The 21,968-nt window shown below is 34.6% G+C and overlaps 1 protein-coding gene across 1 annotated transcript in view; it reads right to left on the reverse strand.

Annotated features, from left to right (window-relative positions):
* The window catches only part of AGTR1 (angiotensin II receptor, type 1), a 49,885-nt gene that overhangs the window by 22,336 nt on the left and 5,581 nt on the right, over positions 1 to 21,968 (reverse strand). The window contains exon 2 of the mRNA XM_004682125.2: positions 16,623 to 16,707. The gene's annotated coding sequence lies outside the window, so the exon portion shown is untranslated. The remainder of the gene's footprint in view (positions 1 to 16,622; positions 16,708 to 21,968) is intronic.

A 21,968-nucleotide genomic window follows, 5' to 3' on the forward strand; every position in this document is an offset into this window, starting at 1 on the left:
ACGAAGTACACTGTTGAGGGAAGCAGCAGGCCAGTCAGGAGAGGTCAGCCCGCCATGTGAATCACCTCCAGGGCAGGTGGGGATAGTCTCACGAGGAAGTGACTTTAGCTTCTTAGTGCTGTGCTTTAACCCATTACGCCAACAGGGAGGGCCAAGTGTTCATTTTTAGAAATTCAGTCTCAGGCCTTTTCGTATTTTCCAAAAATCTACTTAACGTGTTCAATCCTATGTGTGTGTGTGTGTGTGTGTGTGTGTGTGTGTATGGATATACGTATATGTGTGTGTGTGTACACACATATACGTATATCCATACACACACATAAATTCCATATATATATATATATATATGGAATCTTTGAATATAGGGACGAGTTTTAACAACATTTGGTGTTCTTGAGAATTGATTCTAGCATCTGTGTGGACTGACTTTGTTCTTCATGGAGTGACCTTTCCTGCCCACTTGGTAATTTTTGAATGGATGGCAGGCAGTGTAAATTTTATCTTGCTGGGTGTTGGTTATTTCTGTATTACTATAAAAATTCATTAGCTTTGTTAAGGGAAACAGATAAGTTACTTCCTGTCAGGTCTGATTTTAAGTATGACCAGTGGGTCAATATTTTCCCATTTCTGAGGCAAAACTCTGAGTATGCTATCTGACGTTCCATTAATTATGAGGTTTTCCACTCTGGCTGGTGGGAACAAGAATTACATTCTGGCTCTGCATGCTCTATTGGGACTGTTCCCTCTAATTCCTGTGGGTGATTACTCACACACATACACTGAAACACGAGGAGGACCCTTGGTGGATCTCTCAGCTCTTGTACAAGCTGGTAATCTGCCCTATCAACGGGGAACACCTTGTCTCCGTACCTCCATCTTTCAACCGAGGGAGGTCTGGCACGTCCTTCTGGGTTCTTCTTCTTTGGGTCATAGTTGTAAACTTCCTCTGGGCAGTGAGATGAGACAATCAAAAGGCTCATCTCATTGTTTCCCATCTCTAAGAGACCACCGATCTGTATTGCTTAATGTATACTTCCTTGAAAAACATTGTTTTACATGTATGTACTTTGTTTTTGGGTAGGTGTCTTAAGTGAGTAGTTAAATTCCAGATACTCTATCTTGGTTGAAAGCAGAAATCTCTGAGTTTGAGTTTTAGCCCTACATCTTGTGCTATTTGACTCTGGAAGACTGGGTCAGCTTAATCCTCTGCACATTATTGAAATGGAAATAATGTTATAGTTGACCCTTGAACAAACCAGGGTTTAGGGAGCCAATTACCTTTTCTCAAGGTAATTGGCTGTGCTGTGCTGTCAAAAATATGCCTATAACTTTTGATTTTCCCCAAATTTAACTAATAACTTACTGTTGACTAGAAGCTTTATAGCAACATAATCAAATAACATAAATTTTGTATTTTATATGTACTATATACTGAATTCTTAGAATAAAATAAGCTAGAGAAAAGAAAATGTTAGTAAAGTTATAAGGAAGAGAATGTATTATGTTTATCCAGATGGTAAGTTTATATTATCTATTTATAAAAGATCTGCATATAAATTGGCCTGTGCAATTCAAACTCATGTTGCTTAAGGGTCAATTTGTATAATGATTAATCAAAGAGTCATATAGACTGGAACATGTCATAGTCTGTAAAATTAGGCAAAGGTGTGTCCAAACACTAACTGGACTTTAGAAAAATGAGTCTGCACTGGTTGAACTTCCTTTCTAACAGGAATCATCTGAGAGTTTTTTTTCCCCATGCAGATAGTGGCCTTATTTGTTACCCTCATACTAACCAGTGACACCAACATTACCTTTTGGGCCTGCTGATCAGAGCTATCTGCCAAAGGACAATTTGCCTTGCTTCAGAACCCACCAGACAAACATGTTTCCCTGAAATATTTTGCCAAAGCTAAATCTCAAGATTGTAGTACATCAGTAAATCTATGTGATTCATGGTTTAAAGGAATTTATATTCTTATTTACACCTTAATTTAAAATCATCTTCACCAAACTCCTATGAGGCAAAATGCACAAAACTATTAAATGAATAACCTGCCTAAAATTATAAGTATATGGAAACACACCAGCTTAAAATCAAAACATTAACATTTGAAAAGAAAGTAATTTTTAAAGGAACAACACCATTCTTCTGACATATTAAAATTTCAATTGAAGTTGTTACATGAGTGCAAAAATAACAAAGGTCCATGTATTTTTATTGCGTCTTTATTTAGGCCAAACCAGTATGAGGCAGCTAGATTAATTACTTTTATACTGTTAAGTACTGTACATAGTTAATTATTTCGTCTAGTCGTGTCTGAGCCAAACCTGTGAATTACTGTTCATGCAGGGCAATGATGATAATTTATGTACTCCCTCCATGCTACAGCTTGTTAATATATTATTTTTGATTTGAAACTAGATGTTAAAAGTTTGTAAGAGGCTTTTTAAAGACTGCCACATGACATATGTTCTAAATTTATGGATTTCAAAATTAAGGTTGACAACATGCTATGATAGGAGGTTATTTAAATGATGAAACTATAATAGATTTCATTTGAAAAATAGGCCTTCTTGTGTTTTACTCTGATTTGTTGTCTCTTATGGTTTCAGTTTGTGCTTTTTATTCTGTCTGATTTTACTATGTGGATGTCACGTTGGGTCCTTACTAGTTTTCAACATGTACAAAACACGAACTTATCAGCTTTTCCAGTATGTCTAAGCAGATATTTAATTGTAGATATAAGAGTTGAGGTATGCACAATATCATGACCTCAACCTAAAGTCATGACACTGACACTTTTCTAAAATGTAAAAATAACAAGATAACACTTGACTATTAGGGCCACAGTCATATTTGTACATATTCAAGTGAAAGAGAACTTTAGATCTTTTATAAATTCAAGAAACATTTCAACAAATGCCATTAAAGTAAAAAGAGGAAAAAGAAGATGAAGAAATCAGTAAGATATAATGAGTCATAAACGGGAGTGATGTGAGAGCCTCCTTGGTTAGTCTCTGGGTGGACAGGGAGGAGCAGCATTAGCGACGTTATTATAGACCCCACACCAGCCCTACTGATACAGAGCCCACATTTTAACAAGATTCTGCAGAGGTTTGTGCATCCATTCAAGTTAGAGAAGTGCTAGTCCAGAGGATATTTTGCAATCAGTTATGCTTATATAGGGACACATGGACTGGAAAACTGCCCGCATCACAGCACTTCAGTGGGGTGTATCTGTTGCTGGAGAGAACCTGGCAAAGGACAGGCAAGCTGCTGCTATTTGAGGGTCTCACACTTTTCATAGTAATACAGAGGAGGGAGAGTCCCAAGAAGGTAAAACTTTATATCAAGGGAAATAAAATGTATTTTTTATTACACACATATCTATAAGTCCCATTCATACAACAGGTTAAGTGGATACAAATCTTTTAGAGGAAAGACAATACAGATTCAGACACAGTGCTGGAACTTGAGTGGGTTGGTCCTGACTTGTTTCCAAAAATGGATGGGAAGTTTTCCACCTTCCCTATAAACACATTCTTACCTTTTTATTTGTTTGTGTGAAATATATGAATTTGGCACTGTGACTAGTTATAACTGGCATTTTTTTTCTCCTTTGCCAAACAATTTCTTTCCAGAGGTTTTCAAACTCTTCAACCACTAGAGGTCTGTATTACCTATTTTAAAACATATCCAACTGACTGAGATTTTCAGTTTTCAATTTTAATACTCACTTCTACATTCTAAGATTTAAAAACCTGCAAATACGTAGCACAGGGAATAAGAATCAAACACTTCAGGAAATGAAGGAAAAAAGCTAATGAGAATGATTCCAGTCGGAAGAAAACTGTGTTATCCCTGTTCCTTCTCTAAGACAGTTCAGTACATGTTCATGTTCTGAAGTTCTGAAATCAGTGGCCATTCATAAATCAGGGGAACAAAATATTTTTTTCCTCAATGTACTTTAAGATCTTTGTGTTTTAAATTGAATTTTTGAAAAGGTTTTCCTATTGCAACAAATGTTTAGTTTAATTCCCTATTTAGTTCACTGAAACAGCCATTTTAATACTTATATGAGTGTCTTCAAATGACTTTCTTTGGTCATCCAGGGTTAAATTAAAAACAAATATTATTTGGCCCTCCCTTGTGGCGCAGCGGGTTAAAGCACAGCACTAAGAAGCTTAAGCCACTTCCGCATGAGTTCGATTCCCGCCTGCCCCAGAGGAGATCCACATGGCGTGGCAGACCTCTCCTGACCCGCCCGCTGCTCCCCTCAGCAGTGTACTTCATCGATCTTCCTGTTCTGCTCCCGGCTCTGTCTCTGGTGAATCACCCTTCGCATCTCTGGCCTGTACCCCAGTTCTATATGAATGAATAAATAATTCTTTAAAAAAATATTATTTCAGATTTATGTTATAAAGCTCTGGTGCAATTTAATGAACTAAATGCAAGTGGGCTTTCCAGTTTAAAGCTATATTAGAGTTGCTTTTGAGGGATCTAATAAGTTTGGTCCTAAAAGTTGTCACTGTGTTCCATTTGCCTGTGGATTTTCACTATAATAGTCACTGGGACCTGCAATCCAAGAGCTGCAGTGCAGACTCTGATCCTTCCAGAAGTTTAACAGTGAGGTGCCCTGTTTGGATCCCTGATTAATAATGATGGGATGGAACGTGGATAGATAAATCCGGTAGAGGGGATCAATTATATCATGGATAATATAATTAGGATTTTAATGGTGAACTTGAAGAAATATGTATCCATATATACACACATTAATTTTTAATGATGCACACTTAAAACTTATAAAATGTCATAACGCAATGTTACTTCAATTAAAAAAGTGAAATTCAAAAAAGGAAAAAAAGTAGTGATAAAACCTTTCCATAGTATTAGGGGCAGGCTTCGTAAAGCATTACATACTCATATATTCACATATTTAAATGGAATGGTTGAAAAGACATAAAAGCTGTAATTTACTGAGTATTGCACCAGGGGTTTGGCATTCTGATGCTAGATTTTTATAGATTCTAATTACTTCTACATTTGGAGTAAATGGCTACATTTGTTGCCAGGCAAGGTGTAGTGCTAAGAGGCTCTCTTCTTTAAAAGACATTATTGCATAATGTTCCTGTCCTATAATGCCTCCAAAAGCATAAGCAGGTCTAGTGTGGCTTCTCTGTGTCTGTCACCTTATTAAAACACAACAATTTGCAAGTGTTATTTAGCAGATCAGCTGGGTTCATTTCCAAGGCTAATATTTAACAGAGGGGAAAATAACCCATCCTGATCCTTTTAAAAAGTGTTTTCTATGAATTTGCAGGCAAATTGCCTAGTGTTTTATATAGATCTCAAAGCTAGAATTCAAGGATAATTTCAGTAATGTCTTACCCTGCTTGTCTATATAATCCGTATGATAAATTCGGCAGCAGAAGAAAACTAATTCTAAACTAAGAAAACAGTGCAATAATTTGTACTACAGATCACATTATTTAAAATAGTTAAATTTTTCTTCATTTCTTGTTGCATTTCTGCATAAGGTCAGTGGCATATAGCAATTTTCTCACTGAAGTGTGGCAGAAAAAATATCAGCTTTATCTAATCCTGAACATTCTAGTCAGATATACTGTTTCTTCTACTAATATTCAAAATGATACTTATACTTGCACCCAATATCAGTATAAGACAGGAATTAAATATCAGCAATGTTTACTTGTACACATATATGTAAAAAAAAAATGGTGATAATGCTGATAATGTCGAGGTTAAATAAACAGCAACAGGAAGATCCAGGGCTCTGGAAAAATTGATGGCTTACAGATGGGAGAGAAATGACCAGAAGCCAGCGTATTGGATTCAGTCCCAAATTCCAATTCTGAGCTTGGCATTGTTTAGCCAGCAAAAGAATCTATTCTATAGAGTTAGTTTATATTTTGGTAATGTAATTAAGTAATAAAATATAGAGAAAGTGACTTATGCAATATCTATATTTTAGCAAGAGTCCAGTTGTGTGGTGGTGCCCAGTGTCTGGTATGGAGCACTATGGGTGCCTTTATGTGTGTGTGTGGTGCATGGGGTGTACCTCAGAACTTATACAGTGTTAAGAATCAATGTTACCATGGCAACAAAAAGAAAAAAAATAAATGTTAACTAGTATTTTCTTTGTATCTACATTTATAAAAGAGCAATATAATAGACTGATAAGAATCATAGTTATAGAAAAGTAGAGCTATGAGAAGTAAGATTCTGTGGCAGAAGCCGTACTTAGCCTTGGGTGCTATAAAAATTTGTTGCAAATTAGGAGAGTTTCACCAATTATTCATTTCTGGATTTGAGAATATAATTTTTATTTTTTGTGTCTGAGTGAGATGACTCCACTCTAGACTTTTTTTTTTTTTTCTGACCAGGAAGATGACTTACATTTGTGATCTTACCAAATTAAGAAGACTAGGTATTGCTTTGAAATATGAATCAACCAAAGACAGAAATTACTTTCAGGGCAGTTAAAAATACCAAAGTTAGCCCTCCCTGGTGGCGTAGCGGGTTAAAGCACAGCACTAAGAAGCTGAAACCACTTCAGCATGAGTTTGAGTCCCGCCTGCCAGGGAGGTGACCACATGGCGTGGCAGACCTCTCCTGACCCACCCGCTGCTCCCCTCAGCAGTGTACTTCGTCGATCTGCCTATTCTGCTCCCCACTCTGTTTCTGGTGAAGTCTTTCGCCACCCCTGAGTCTCTGGTCTGTACCCCAGTTCTGTATGCACAAATAAATAAATCTTAAAAAAAAAATACCAAAGTTAAAAATCTGTCTAACCTCAGAAAACTGAAAGAAATGTAATGGTGCTAAAATGCTGTTTCCAACCTTTTATTATAATCCATCCCTAGAGATGGAGAAAAGTTTATTTTTCCTAAAATACTGTAGAGTGTATTTCCTTTCAGGAGAAAAATCTGTGGGAGATGGGTTTGAAGGGAGCTGTGACTAACTAGCTCTTTATTAGTAACAGAATGCAGATTATACCACAGGTATTATTTTAACTCAACTTGTCCTCCCAGTGCTATTGGAATTTAGAATAAAACTGCTGTATTTTGCAATGACACCGAAGAGAACAATGATCAGATACTGAAACAACTGAAAAGGTTTTACTCACAGAAGAAGGTCTAGACTGGCAGTTTGGCCTTTATGTCACAATTTCCAAGGCCATGCGGAGTTAAAAAAGTGGCACAAACTTCCTGATATCAGAGGCACTTGTCTGGACAGGAGTTTGTATCAATTCAAACCAGTTGCTTAGAGTAAGAAAACCCTTGCTTAGAGTAATGTGGATTTCACAATGTCCCAGTTCTGTAGATGGCTGATTTTACAGGATGCCAGTGACATAAGCAGTACTGGGAATAAATTCCTATACAATTAAAAATAACTATGTAAACTAGTAGCCAGTCTAGACCTGAGGTTATACAAGAAGTAATTCTGTTTAGGTTTTATTTCAGTCTAGAGAGCTTGTCATCCACCGGCAATTAAGCACTGAACCCTGTGTCTTTCTGTCAACTCAGCATGGCCCCGTTTCAGGGGACTCCTTTTTAGTTTTGTGAGACTTAGGCCTTTAGGAGCTAAGAGTGGTTCCATTGTGGTGCTAGGGGGAAAGAAAAGGAGCACCACCGAGTCGTGCTATAGAGGAGGACAAGGGGCCCCTGGTAGAGAACTCAGAAAGGGGCACTGGCCACACTGTGGGTCATCTCTTCTCAGGCTTTGCTCAGCCCAACCTGGGTCTCTGAACATAATCCAGTTCAATTTGCTGATAAAGCCTTTTAACACGACACAGTTTGGGGTTAAGAGCTACTGTGGCACAGTGATTACTATATTGTTATTGTTGTGATCTGGGTTAAAAATGTTCCGGAGTCAAGTTGGTATACCATATGTTTAGAGCTATCCATAAGGCCGCTAAAGCTCAGAGAAATGTGATTAACCTCAGATTAAATGTTGTCATCTGTAAGGGCCATAAAATCATATGTTTTTATACATGATAACTATTTTTAATGAATTGCTCAAATGTGAACTAAGTTTTCTAAAGTCTCATTTTTTCATATGAAAATAGTTCCAATTAATAATAATGTCTAGCTACTGATTAACTTAACCAAGTTTAGAACGACTTAACAAACACTAAAATTTGGGCCTCCCTGGTTGTGCAGGGATTAAAATCTCAGTGCTACGAAGCTATCACCAGCCACTACAGCATGAGTTCTATCACTGCCAGGGAGTTGACCCACATGGCACCTTTCCTCTCCTGCCTGCTACTCCCCTCAACAGTGTACTTCAGTAGATTTGTCTATTTTGCTCCCCACTCTGTCTCTGGTGAATCCTCTAACACCCCCACCTCTGTCCTACACCCCAGTTCTCGTATGTATAAATAAATAAAATAAATCTTTAAAAACAAGAACACTAAAATCGTATTTGACAAAAGCAGTGAGAATAACTAAGGGTAACGGCATTTGGTTCACTGGTAATCAAATTATTTTCAAAACCTTTTAGGCCATGAAATTTCTCAGTCATTAGGTAATGCTTTTCTAGAATAAAGGAAGCTGCTTTCTTTTTTTCTCATTCTGCTCATAATTACTTTTCATTTCTTACTCTTGAGGCAGTCTCTAATGAAGGTGTATAAGACAGCCAGACATTTGGGGGAAACATGATATTATAGATGTTTGTCTTTTCCTTGGCCCCATCTGCTAGAAATAGTCACTAAGCCCTTAGTCTAAGCTTGTAAGAAGGGAACTATACAAAAATCAAATTAGCCGGAGAGAAACTATTAGTCTTCATTTTCTTATTTCCAACCTGCAAACACAGATTGTCAAATATGCCTATTCCTTAAATCTCCTTAGGAAATACTGAAGAATAGTAATAACAGGAGAAAGTGTGGGTATTATGTGAAAATAATACTAATAGGAATGATACAAAGTTAGGATTAGTCCTTATTCAGATCAGCAATGTTTAGATTTGGCTGAATATGAAACTTTTCATTAAAATATTTTATTCCTAGTTATATGTATATTTATGCTTATATATAATCCCCAAAATATTTGTTAAAAGATTTCCTGTGTTGGACTGGAAGGTTAAGCATTTTAAATGGATTAGTGAATACATGAAGTTATTTTGCACTCAGTAGTTCCCTAGGGCAGTGAGGTCCATGGATATGTTTAGTCTGAGAAGACAAATCTTTAAATTAATCTACTGGCAGTTTTGTCACCTCTAATTCTCTATTATTACTTGAGAAACTCTATTTTCAGGCCCAGTGTCATGTTTCTGAAGTATACTAAAGGTGCCAAATAAAGCAGTGGGGTATCCAGGAGAAAATGGCAGCAAATGTAGATTTCTAATGACTGGAGTTTGAGTCGTAGCCACAGAACTGGCCATTACAAGACTGACTTATTTTTAAAATTCTAATTTTGAATTATTTCACCATATTTCAAAGCATTTAAGTCCTTAAATCACTAATTTTTCTTAAATTTTCTTTTTAATTTTTTTAAACTGAAGTAGCATTTAATTATTACATTAGTATTTAGATTTGGGGTATGTACACTATAAATCCATTTCTGTATGCAATATATAATGTTCACTACTAAAATTCATTTGTTCTCCTTCTTTTAGTACCACACTAACTATATATCATTTCTTCAATTTCTAGTTTCTTCTCTGTAAATTCAGATGCGAACACTTGATGATTTTTTTTCCCCATTCTTACTTTGTGACTTTTGAGGATACTGACCTATTTGCTGAGTCTTGAATATACCAACGTATATTGTCTGGTACAGTCTTATAGCCTTTGGTTGTATATAACTTTTGTTGAGAACAAACTTCTCCCAATTTTCACATAGTTCTTTACTCCTAAGGAGCCTGTCTCTACATACCTTTTAAAACAGTGTTCACCCATTCTTTTGCTTCCATAATCAATTTCCATTCTCCACATCATCCAACATATTATAGTTTTACTTCATTGTTCTTCTGTCTCCATGAGCTAGGAAGTATGTTCTAAGAGCCAGGAATTTTGGTCTGCCTTGTGCAATTTTTCCTTTGTACTGAGAATAATGAGTGGTCAATAGTATGTGTCCAGTATTTATTGCATGAATCACAGCACAATCTGTTAAAAGCTGCAACCCTAAATAAGAACATGTTATGCATAATACTCTTCACATTCAGATGAGTTCTTATTCTATTTATTTTATATTCCTATTTTAGTCTGAAGAAAAATATCCTTTACAGTTACTCCATACCTGCGTAATAACAAGTTTCTAAGTCATGATAGTTTCAAACTGAAATTTTACCAGAATGCTCAGTTAAATGGGTGTATAAAAAAAGTATATTCAATGCAAGCATTAGGGAGTGACAGGGTCTTTAAAAAACAGGAGAGTTCACATACTACCCTGAAGACATTCCAATTTGGAGGAGAGATTTAAATAGCTCTTTCTGAATAAAACCCATTTACCTATGGGTTCAAAATCATTTTTTGAATACCAGTTTGTGACCAATAGGTTCATGAAGAAAAATTCTATTGAATAAGTTATGCTGTTTTTTTTTCTACCTCTTTTCAACTATGTAGACTCAAGACTGGGTATGAGTATTCTATATTAGGACAGAAATACTCCACTGATCAAATCTAATTACATTTACTTCCCAAGTAAATTGTATATTATCTTCCCCTCTTGTGAGAGAAATGGCCCCTCTTGGGTCCTCAGCATCTGATTATTGCAAACCTAATTGATTTGTGACATTTCATTAATAAAGTTAACTAAAACTAATTATACATATTGAATAAAAGTTTCCTGTGAAATGAATTTTTCTACTTAGCTTAAGGGTTCTTAATTGTTAGAATGAACTAGTGAGGAGAATTACAGAGTCACTTTCTCCTGATAAAATCAGTATGGATAGATTGATGGTGACTCCACAGAAATAAAAAGTGAAACTGATTAAATATGAAAGTTAAAAATATCAAAACATCCATCTTAGAAGATAAAAATCATAAAATACATTGCTAGATTTCTTCATTTTAAGATGTCAAATTAAATCTGCTAAACTTGTTACATACCTAAGGGAGCTGAAATAAAATGTTAATTTATTGACATTTATTATTTCACACTAGTATAAATGTTCTTTCACTGGGGCATATTGTATTTATTGTTCTTTAATTCAAATTGTATGTTTTCTCTAATTTATCCATCTAACTAGACCCAAATTCCATAATAAATACAAGGGAGCTCCTACTACTACTTCATTGCCCCAAACCAGTCTGATGTATTATATAGCACCCTTTTTGTTCAGTTGTATATAGAGAAAAATACTTATGTGAAACAAAGATTACTATTAATTAATGATTTATAGTTGAATAAATTATGGCTAGACTATTATTTAATTTTAAAAACTGTATTAGTTCTTATTGAACTAATGTTGGCTTATAATACTTTAATATGATTTTGACATATAGGGTCACATCTCTTCAAATGTATTTTATCATACCATGTCTACCACCACAGTACCCATAATTTTATACAATAGTATCTTGGGTCAGCTCTCCCATGGTTACTCTTCTCCAACTCCCTATTCCCAATGCCCTCTTCCTTACTCTTGTAGCCTCAATTCTACCAGAATTGTATTTCTAAGGTTTGTTTCGATATAGTTTCTTCTGATCATTTGTTTTTTTCCCTTCATAGTCTATGAGTGAAATCATCTTTATTTATCTTTTCCCTGACTTGTTTTAATGTTTCAAAAATAGCAAGATTTCATCACACTTTAGGACTGACCTACAAATTCCATTCTATCTGTAGGGTAGAATCTTCTATTTTCTTAAACTAATCTTTTTTCAGACACTTACATTGCTTCCATATCTTGGCCATTATAAATAATACAGCAATGAACATAGTAGTCCATATGTCCCTTTAAATCTGTTTTTTTTTCTTTTACATTTTTTAGTATAGAAACTCAGGAGAGAACCACTGGGATCATATGATACATCTATTTTTTAGTATTTCAAGAAAGCCCCATAATGTTTTTCTTAGAGGTTGGACCAGTCAACATTCCCACCAACAGTGTATGAGGGTTCATTTTCCTTTATAACTACTCCAACTTTTTAGTAATGGGACTTTTTTATATAGGCTGCTTCTATATATTTATGTGTTATCTCATTATTATTTTTATTTGCATTTCTCTGATGACAAGTTTTCATGAGCCTTATTTTTTCCCTGTGCCTTTTGATTGACTGTATTTTTTATATAAATAGCTATTTAACGTTTCTACCCATTTTCTAGTTGAGTTGTTTTCTTACTGCTGAGTTGTAAGTGGTGTTAGTAGATCTTGGACATTAACCATTGTTAGTTATATAATAAGCAAATCTTTAGCTATCTAGAAGATATTTAAAAAAAATCACTTTATTTATTTGTACATATAAAAGCTAAGATGTAGGCCAGTGGTATGGTGGGGGTAGGATGATTCACCGTAGACAGAGTAGGGAGCACCACAGGTGGAGTGACTGAAATACACTGCAGAGGGGAGCTGTGGAAGAGACAGGAGAGTTTTGCCACAGCTTTTGGGCTAACTCCCTGGCCAGGATAGAATTTGTGCTGCCAATAGCTTCATAGCTCTGAGCCTCAACCCCTTGTACCACCAAGGAACCCCATATGTAGATTTTTGATTAGATGTACCCTAATTTTTTTCTCCTATCCTACTTCAGTTCCACACTGCATATTTTTAAAGCCAATGGTGAAGTGTGCTTTGCATATGTTTTCTTCTATATATTTTATGAATTCAGGTCTTAACACAAATATTTAATCCACTTTGAATTAACTTTGTTTGAATCACAAGTGGCTATCCAGTTTTCACAACATCTGTTGAAAAGACCTTTCATTGCTCCATTGCACAGTATTGAATTCAATGCAAATTAACTCTCTATGTAAGTGCAGTTTTACTTTTTGGCTCTCAGGTCTATTCAATTGGTTCAAGTATATTCACCATCACACTCTTCTGATTGCTCTAATTTTGTTGTACAGTTTGAAGACTGGGATCCATTCTTCCTATTTTTAGTCAGAATTTTTTTTGGCTATTTGGGATCCTTTATGGTCTACATAAATTTCAATGTTTTCTCTGCTTCATTGAATGCCATGAAAATTTAGGTAAGGGTTGCATTGAATCTGTATAAGACTTTGGATAAGGTGATTATTCTAAAATGTTAGTTCTTCCAACCCTTGACCAGGATATTATCTTTCAATTTATTTGTGTCTTTTATTTTTAAACAATTTCTTATAGTTTTCTTCACCTCCTTTTCCCATTTATTTCTAGGTATTTATTAATATGATTATAAAATAAATTGTTTTCTTATTTTCATATAGCAACACAAAATATTTTGTATATTATGAAGTCATTTAAAAACCTTGATGGTTCAATGACTGAAAGACAAATTTGTTTTTATTTTTGCCTGTATAGCACACAACCATTAGGCAAATGTAACTGAACCAGCAGAATAAGGGACTGGAAATTGAGAATGGCATGTTACTAACTGGATCATATTAGTGACAAAATGGTGACTATGAACTTGAAGAATGTACTGTGGGCCTCCAGGGTGGCAGAAGGGATTAAGTCTCAACACTGACGCTATCTGTAGCCATTGTAGCAGGACTGATCCCTAGCTAGGGATTTAACCCATGTGGCTCAGCAGACCTCTCCTGTCTTCCCTACCACCCTCTCAGTAGCATATTTCAGTAGATCTGCCTGTTCTACTCCCCACTCTCTCTGCTGAAGCCTCTCACTCCACACCTCTGGCCTATACCCCAGCACTTGTATGCATAAATAAAAAATAAATCTTAAAAGTTATATACTATAGTACCCTCCCTGGTGGTGCAGGGGGATAAAGCACAGCACTAAAAAGCTAAAGCCACTTCAGTATGAGTTTGATCCCCGCCATGGAGGTGACTCACACGGCGCGGCAAACATCTCCTGTCCTGCCCGCTGTTCCCCTCAGCAGTGTACTTCATCAGTCTGCCTGTTCTGTTCACTACTCTGTCTCTAGTTAATCCTTTCACCACCCCTCCACCTCTGGCCTGTACCCCAGTTCTGTATGCACAAATAAATAAATCTTTAAGAAAAAATTAGAAGCAAGCTACTATTTTTGGTGATACATTAATTTACAGGTGAGAATGAAGACTTCTAATATTTAATATGTTAGATATAAAATGAGATAAAAATAAATAATATTTATTTTGCCTTGCACTTCAATTAAAAAAAAAACATAAGTAAGCTGTAGTTAATTTAAAATAATTGAGAAATACTTATCCTTATAGGAAAAAAGAACAAAGAAAAACACAGGCCTTGAGAAATAACCCCATTTCATCTTTTCTAGTTTTGCTTAGTTTGAGATGTCAGTGACAAAGATGAAAAGTCTCTAGTCATCTATTAGCAAACCGTGATGATGGTTTTAATGATTTTTTAAAAGAAAGCATCTCTAATTTTAGACAGTATCTAAGATACTTAATTTCATGTATGTTAATATGCACATAAGAAAAAGAAGTATGTAAGATTACCTACAAATGAGAAAATTGAAATAATATTTTAAAAAGTTTAAAAATTTCCAGATAAGTTTAAAAGAGTATAAAGCTTGCTTAGTAAGCAGCAGTGAATCTCCTTGCATTAACAATTTGCTTATAGCAATAATGTTCAATAGTTCTTTCTACAAAAACAGAAATTTTCTAGATCTATGCTAGTTAATATAGTAGCTACTATTTACATGTACCTATGGAGTACTTGAAATATATCTAGTAAACACAGAAAGTGAATGTTTAATTTCACGTAGTTATAAGTACTTAATATTTAAATTTAAAAAGCCTGAGTTGGAAATGGCTAGCATGTTGATAGTATAGGTTTATAGATTGTAAGCAACTAAATTACTTTGTTTTAATTGGATTTCCCCTGTCATAACTAGATATCAGCCTAAATCATTTTGGTCTTACAAAACAAGCTCTGAAAGGTTTTTTACATTTTATTGGTTTAAATCTATGTGAGGTCAGAGTTTGGTAGTCCTAAATTTGTAATTTTTTAAAAAAACTTTTTGGCAATCTTTAAAGGCATATTAAGGTTCCTTCTGAAAATACTTTTCATATCTCAATATCGTGCCTATGGGTTGGGATGGGAAGTTGAGATTGTTTACAGGGAACTAAAGGTAAAGTTGCTAGTAAATGGCAGAGTTGGTATAGAATCAATATGCTATATCACTGAAAAAAAAAATGTGTCACAGTTATTTTGAAAGTTCTGCTACTATTGTGTGAAAGTTTCTCAGAAACATAGAGCTTCCAGAATACAGAAGAGAATCTGTTCTAAAAATCATTTCCATCAGGAAACCCTTGGTTTTGTTTCTTATGCTGTAAGCATATTACAGACATGAACACCTTCTTTCTGTTCTATACTCTTTGGTTACATAGTAAACTTGACTGTCCTAAAATCTTCCTGACTAGCTTTTTTCAGAGCTGGATTTTTGTTGAAAACACACATAGTTTTTCTTCCTTAGCTTAATTGCATCTAAATGTACTCTTAAAAGATTCCTAGTGACATAGCTCCACTGAATGTTACTATTTTAGTCTTCAAGGTTAAAGCTGTCCTAAATAGTTTTCCTAAAATTACCATGAAGTGCCTGCCAACAAGTGTGTCCGATTTACCATGGAGCAAAGAAAAATAATGCCACATTCGTAAGTATCTGCCTGCCATCACTTAGTTCATCTGTATTTTACTTTGATAAAATGCAGTCACAACATATTTAGGATGAATCAAGCTTTTCTTTTCATTCTGTCTGGATAGATTAGGGAGTATGTCCTCTGTTAATTTGGAAAGCCAAGGGTTTGTTCTTAAAGATGATTTTTTGCTAGCAGAGAATAATCTTGTGAGCTGAGTAAATCTAGGAGTTTTTATAAACAATCTCCTACAGGAAAACTGATAAGAGTTGGACCGACAGAACATACATGGCTGCCCAGCTTGCTTGCTGACCTGAGTGTAATATTCTATTGTGTAACTCCAGGAGACTTATGCCTACGAGGGGGTTAGAAGAATGGGGTTAAAAGGGTACATCAATTTCACCTTGCCCTTTCCCTTAGGAGCAAGGGGGACATTTGAAAGAGTGAGACTGAGACACTTGGATTTTCAGGAGGGAAGCAGGTCAAGTTTTCAGATTTATGGACTTCTGAAACTGAGCGCTAGGGTATTATGGAACCCAACTTCCTATCTGGTGACTCATGAGGAAACACGAACATTTTCTTCATGAAACACTACATATAAAGAGAATATTGCTCAGAGAATCGCCTATGGCCATAAGATCTTGGTAAGAGGTTGCAAATCTCTCACACAATTTAACATCAATAATATATAGTGGTAGTTAAGTGTTTACAGTTTAAGAATATGTGTGTGTGTGTGTGTGTGTGTGTGTGTGTGTAAAGAATATATCTATATATATTCTTAAACTGTTGGAAGGAATTTTATTTATGCTTCTTGTGTTTTTCTCACCAGACAATGGTGTGTGTAGCTTCTTGTGTTACCTCCACTTTTGACACATTATAGAAAACTACTAGACAGATATACTATGCCATACATGTAAGACATTTACCTGCATACAGAGCTTCTGGGATGGCATCAGGGGCTTATTCAGATAAAATCTCAGCCGTTTTACACCTATTTATTATGTATCAAATCTGAAAAGAAAAAGATTGTGATTCGGTGAATATGGTCACATATTTATAGGGGAAAGCATTAAAACCACATTTTAAGAGTGTTTATAAAGGGAACAGAACCATTTGTTCCATATAAAGAACACACATTTTCTTATACTTAGGCTGTGCTAAGTGACTGCCAAGGGAGCCCTTCCTCTTCCTGCTTGCAGACTGTGTCTCCCCATACACTTGCAGATACAACAGCAGAGAAGTTGAAACGAGCAATCTTTTAGGAGCACATCCCCACTTCAACAGGTGCACTTGCTTCATTCACTTGCCACTAGGACTCCAGTCTCCAGTCACACCACACTATCACATTAGCACTTCTCTCCCACCTTAACCACGTTTTTCAAAGTCTAAAAATCATCTTTATTGCATTTTGTAAGTTTATTTATTTATATGCCACAGCTGAATGAAACCATCTGGTACTTGGCTTTCACTTTCAGATTTATCACCTCAAGAAACATCCATTTATTCCCAAAAGACACTATTTCATCTTTTAAATGGGTGAATAACACAGATGTATGCACAATTTCTTTACCCAGTCATCTACAGATGGGCATTTAGGCTGGCTCCATGTGTTGCCATTGAGAATGACATTGCCATGAATAGAGGGGCATAAATCTCTTCATGCTAGTGTTACCACATTCTTTGGGTAATACCTCTAAGTGGTTTTGCTGGACCTTAGGATATTTCTTTCTTACTTTTTTTTTAAAAGACATTTATTTATACATACAGAATTGGGGAACAGGCCAGAGGTGCAGCGGTGGTAAGAGGACTCACCAGAGACAGAGTAGGGAGCAGAACAGGCAGATTGACAAAGTACACTGCTGAGGGGAGCAGCGGGCGGGTCAGGAGAGGTCTGCTGCGCCATGTGGATCACCTCCATGCCGGGGAGCGAACTCTCACTCAAGTGGCTGCAGTGAACTTGCAGTGCAGGATCCATTAGGGAGAGGGTAGCTCTATTTTCAATTTTGTAAGGACTATTCATACTGTTTTCTAAATAGCCCACATCAATTTACATTCTCACCAGTGAGTGTTTCTTTTTCTCCACATAAGTGATTATTTTTAATATAGAGCTTTTACCAGTATTATTGAATTGTAGTTGAATAATATTTTAAATACATATATATATATATATATTTTGCATAACAGTAATACATGTCAGTGTTATAAGCATCAAATTGCATACATATACTTCCTGAAGATATTATTAACAGTTTCTTATATATTTTTCTAGTACTTTTATAAAAAAATATAGAAAGTACATTGAAATGTGAATAGGCATGCTTTTCTATTTCAAACATCATGCTATTTGTTTTATTTCTTCTTTGAAAGCTTAATATAACTAGCAGCAACTTTCTATACCAGTGTACACAAATTTACTTCATTCATTTTGAAACCAGATAGTATTGCATTGGCTGAATTAATGTGTATTAATGTATTTAACCAATAAATATGCCGTTTAAATTTTATTTAAGTTTGCATTTTTGACTACAAAAATGTTTCAATGATTGTAATTACACATACTTATATATGTGCTTATTTGGCTATATCATTAGAATAAGTTGCAAAGCATAATTGTTAAATCAAATTGTATATTTAAGTTTTTAAAAGATGCTTACCACATGTCCTTTAGAAAAGTTAAGCCAATTTATGATAACCAAAAGTATGGCTCTTATTTAAGTTTTCCTCTCAATGTAAGTGAATAGAATCTATTTGCTTTGATTTACTTTCTTTAGTTATAGATGAGTGTGCTTCCTTTTGTTTTCTTAATTATTGTAGTTAATCATGCCTTTCCTCAGTTTTCAATTGGGTTGTTTATTTTTTCACTTTTTAAAGAGTTTACAACAAAGACAATGACATTTTACATGCAATGTGTGGCATATGGCTTTCCTAAATTTCCATTTATATATTGCCTTTGTTATGGTATTTTCTTTTTCTTCAACCTTTTAAGTTTCCTTAAATAGTTAAATTCATTACTATTTTTCATTATATATTTGGAGGGTTTTTTTTTATTTGAGGAATGTTTTAAAATAGCAGAGTTATTTAGATAGAATGTGGTTACTTTGAAAAACAACAATATACACCAATTGTATTATGTACTAGTGTACTTATGGGGAGAAAAAAAAAATTGAAGACAGGGTCACAGTTGCTAATTTATTTTCCAGAAAATTAATAGCATTTCTTTAAGTACTGAAATCTAGAGTAAATTAGCAGGAAAGCAGTAAAATTCCAAGACAAACAGAAAATACGAAGTATAAAGGCAACAAAGGTTCATTATAGGACAATTTGTAACAATATGCAAAAAAAAAAGGAAAAATTTAGAAAGTTATGCAATGCCTCACGACAGATGAATAGATTAGATATTAGATTAGATGATTGGAATAGATTAGATGTGGACTGCATACAGATATAATACTATGCTACTAAAAGACTATGAAATCTTGCCAATTATGACAATATGGATGATACTGGAGGGTATAAATGATATAAGCCAAAATTACCTCAATAAAAATAATTTAACTTAAAAATAAATTTATCTGATTAATATTAAAAATAGACATTATATTATGATTGGCTAAAAAATCTCAACATATGAATGAGCCTTGATGGTATTATGACAAGCGAAATAAATCAGAAGAAGAAAGACAAATACCGTATTTCACTCATATGTGAGTTATAAAGAAACAAAGACCACAAAACAAAACCCCCAAATTTTTAGATATAGAGAACAGAAAACTAGCTACTAGAGGACAGGGACTTGAGGGTGGGGTTTAAAATGGAGAATGGGGGTCAGTTATCAGTGTGAATGGAAACTAGATATTTGGTGGGCATCATTATGTAGTGTATATAAAATATAAAATTAAATATATCTCAAATCTACATAATGCTATAAACCAATATTATTTCAATATAAAATATTTTAAAAAATCATTTCAACCTTGATCGTAATAACCCTTAAAGGTTTTTAATATTTATCATATAATGTACCTTGTCTGTTTTTCTAACTTGACAGTTTTAAATGTTAGAAATCACTGTTGATATATAAATTATTTTCATTAGCACATCAATAATTGGACCTCCATGGTGATCTCGGGCTTAAGTCTCAGTACTATCACCACTACAGTCTGAGGTCATTCCCAGCCAGAGAGGGAATCCACATATGGTGGGGAGACCTCTCCTATTTCACCCCTGCTCCCCTCAGTAGTGTTAGTTCAGGAGATCTGCCTGTTCTGGTGAATCCTCTTACCCCCTGTACCTTTGGCTTACACTCTAGTTCTTCTATGCAAAACAACAACAACAAAAAGAATGTAATTACAAATCATAATTACAAATAACTTAAAAACTAGTGGCACTTTGATCAATCTATCAAACACACATACTGTATCATGCTTATGAGTTATGTTTATTCACTTATAATTACCTTTCATTGCCAGTAAATATTTTATATGCACTTATTAATATATTATATATTAAATATATATTTATATAAATACATAATGACTATATAATGTTCCATCATTTGGCTTAGCCTGATAGGAATTTAAAAGAAATGGAATAGATTTGTGCTTCTCTACTGATAACCTGGTAGATCTCATGCCAGAATACATTCAAGAAATAATTATGTGTGAATCACATTCCAATCTTTTTCATGCTTGATAAAAGTGGCAGCAATTAACTGTGTGAAGGTTAAGGGCTACGAGACATCATGGTATTTTTTTTTCTTTTTTTGTAAACTGCCATCACTTGAATGGAAATGGTGTTACATTACTGCGTTAATGGAACGTTCCTGTTTTAGGGAATACCACACAGGTATAGATGCATGTAAAATGCATTTGAATTTTACAGAAGAGTTTGAATAAAAAAACTGAAGAAAAATAAGTGATGATTAAATTGTAAGTGTATGAAGCTTACTAGAAGAAATATTGTTAGATCTTTAAAACTATTGGAAAAAATACTTAGATAATATGTAAACCCAGTAACAAAACATGTTGGCCAAGTGAGACCACAGGATTCTAATGGATCATACAAGAACCACTGGTATTTCATCATTTATTAGCATTAAAAAAGTCTGCCTGTACTGTGCAGAGTGTTTTGTGGGCACTTCATCCCCTCTCCAGCCCTGCATTTTGGCATTATAGCATCATGGGTTGATTTTGTCCTCACCTAGAACTGACGTGTTAGACAGTGTACTGACAGTGTGCTTGTAAGTTCTAGATAAAGTAGCTGGTAAAATTCAATCTCCCAATGATGTTCCTTTATCACTGAGAATGTCAGGACCCCTCCATTCTGTACATGCTCACAAGGAACCCACACTCGCCTTAGTCTTCTGAGTAACATCAATGAACTTTTGTCCAAAAACAGACATTTGGCTGGATCCAGCTTTCAGAGAAGCTGCGAATGACTGGGGAAATTGTTCAGAGACTGAATCATTTGGGGCAAATCACTGACGACTTAAAATAAGTTATGACTTGATAGCCAACTAACTGGTTAATAATTACATTTGTTGATAATTTTTTAAGACAAATTTTAAATATATAATATTTCTTTTAAAAGCTAAAGAATGACCATTATTTTGTTGAAGTGCTAGTTGATATATAAATAAGTTATATATACATATATATGGAATGTCTCACTGAATTTAAGCATCAGATCACCAAAAGTAAAAGCATTATTACATTTAGCTAAATTTTGGGGAAAACAGAACAAACCTAATGTTTAAAATAATCAGCTATCATAGATTCAGTATTTATTTCCCAAATAAGGAAGGAATTTCTAAAATTCTTCATTATTTTTGTGAATTAAAAATTAAACATCAGTTGCAAATGTTACAACCAAATTGGAAAATGCTTTATTTTCTCTGAGGTGCACAATACTTGATTTCAAATTGGAACTTTCAAGACATTCTCAAATAATTATTTGATTGAAAAAGCAGGTGGTATAGTGTAGAACAGAGTGTGTGGGGCCTGCAGCAAAGAGCGTGTGAATCGGATCCTGCCTTAAAAATCTTGATTCCACCTGTGACCAATTTTGGTAACTACCAGTTATCTGTTACTTATTTTGTCATTACTCGTAAAATGGATAAGAGAGTGACTATTCATAGGGATGTTGTGAAGATTAAATGAAGTACAATATCTAAAGGCTGAACAACGTGCTCAGTACATTTTATATATGTTCAATAAATGTAAACATTATTGAAAATTTTACATAACAAGAAATCAACTTCAAGTTGATTTCTC

This window comes from Condylura cristata, unplaced genomic scaffold (assembly GCF_000260355.1).
Source record: "Condylura cristata isolate star-nosed mole 26May11 unplaced genomic scaffold, ConCri1.0 scaffold00014, whole genome shotgun sequence".
Classification (NCBI taxonomy): Eukaryota; Metazoa; Chordata; class Mammalia; order Eulipotyphla; family Talpidae; genus Condylura; species Condylura cristata.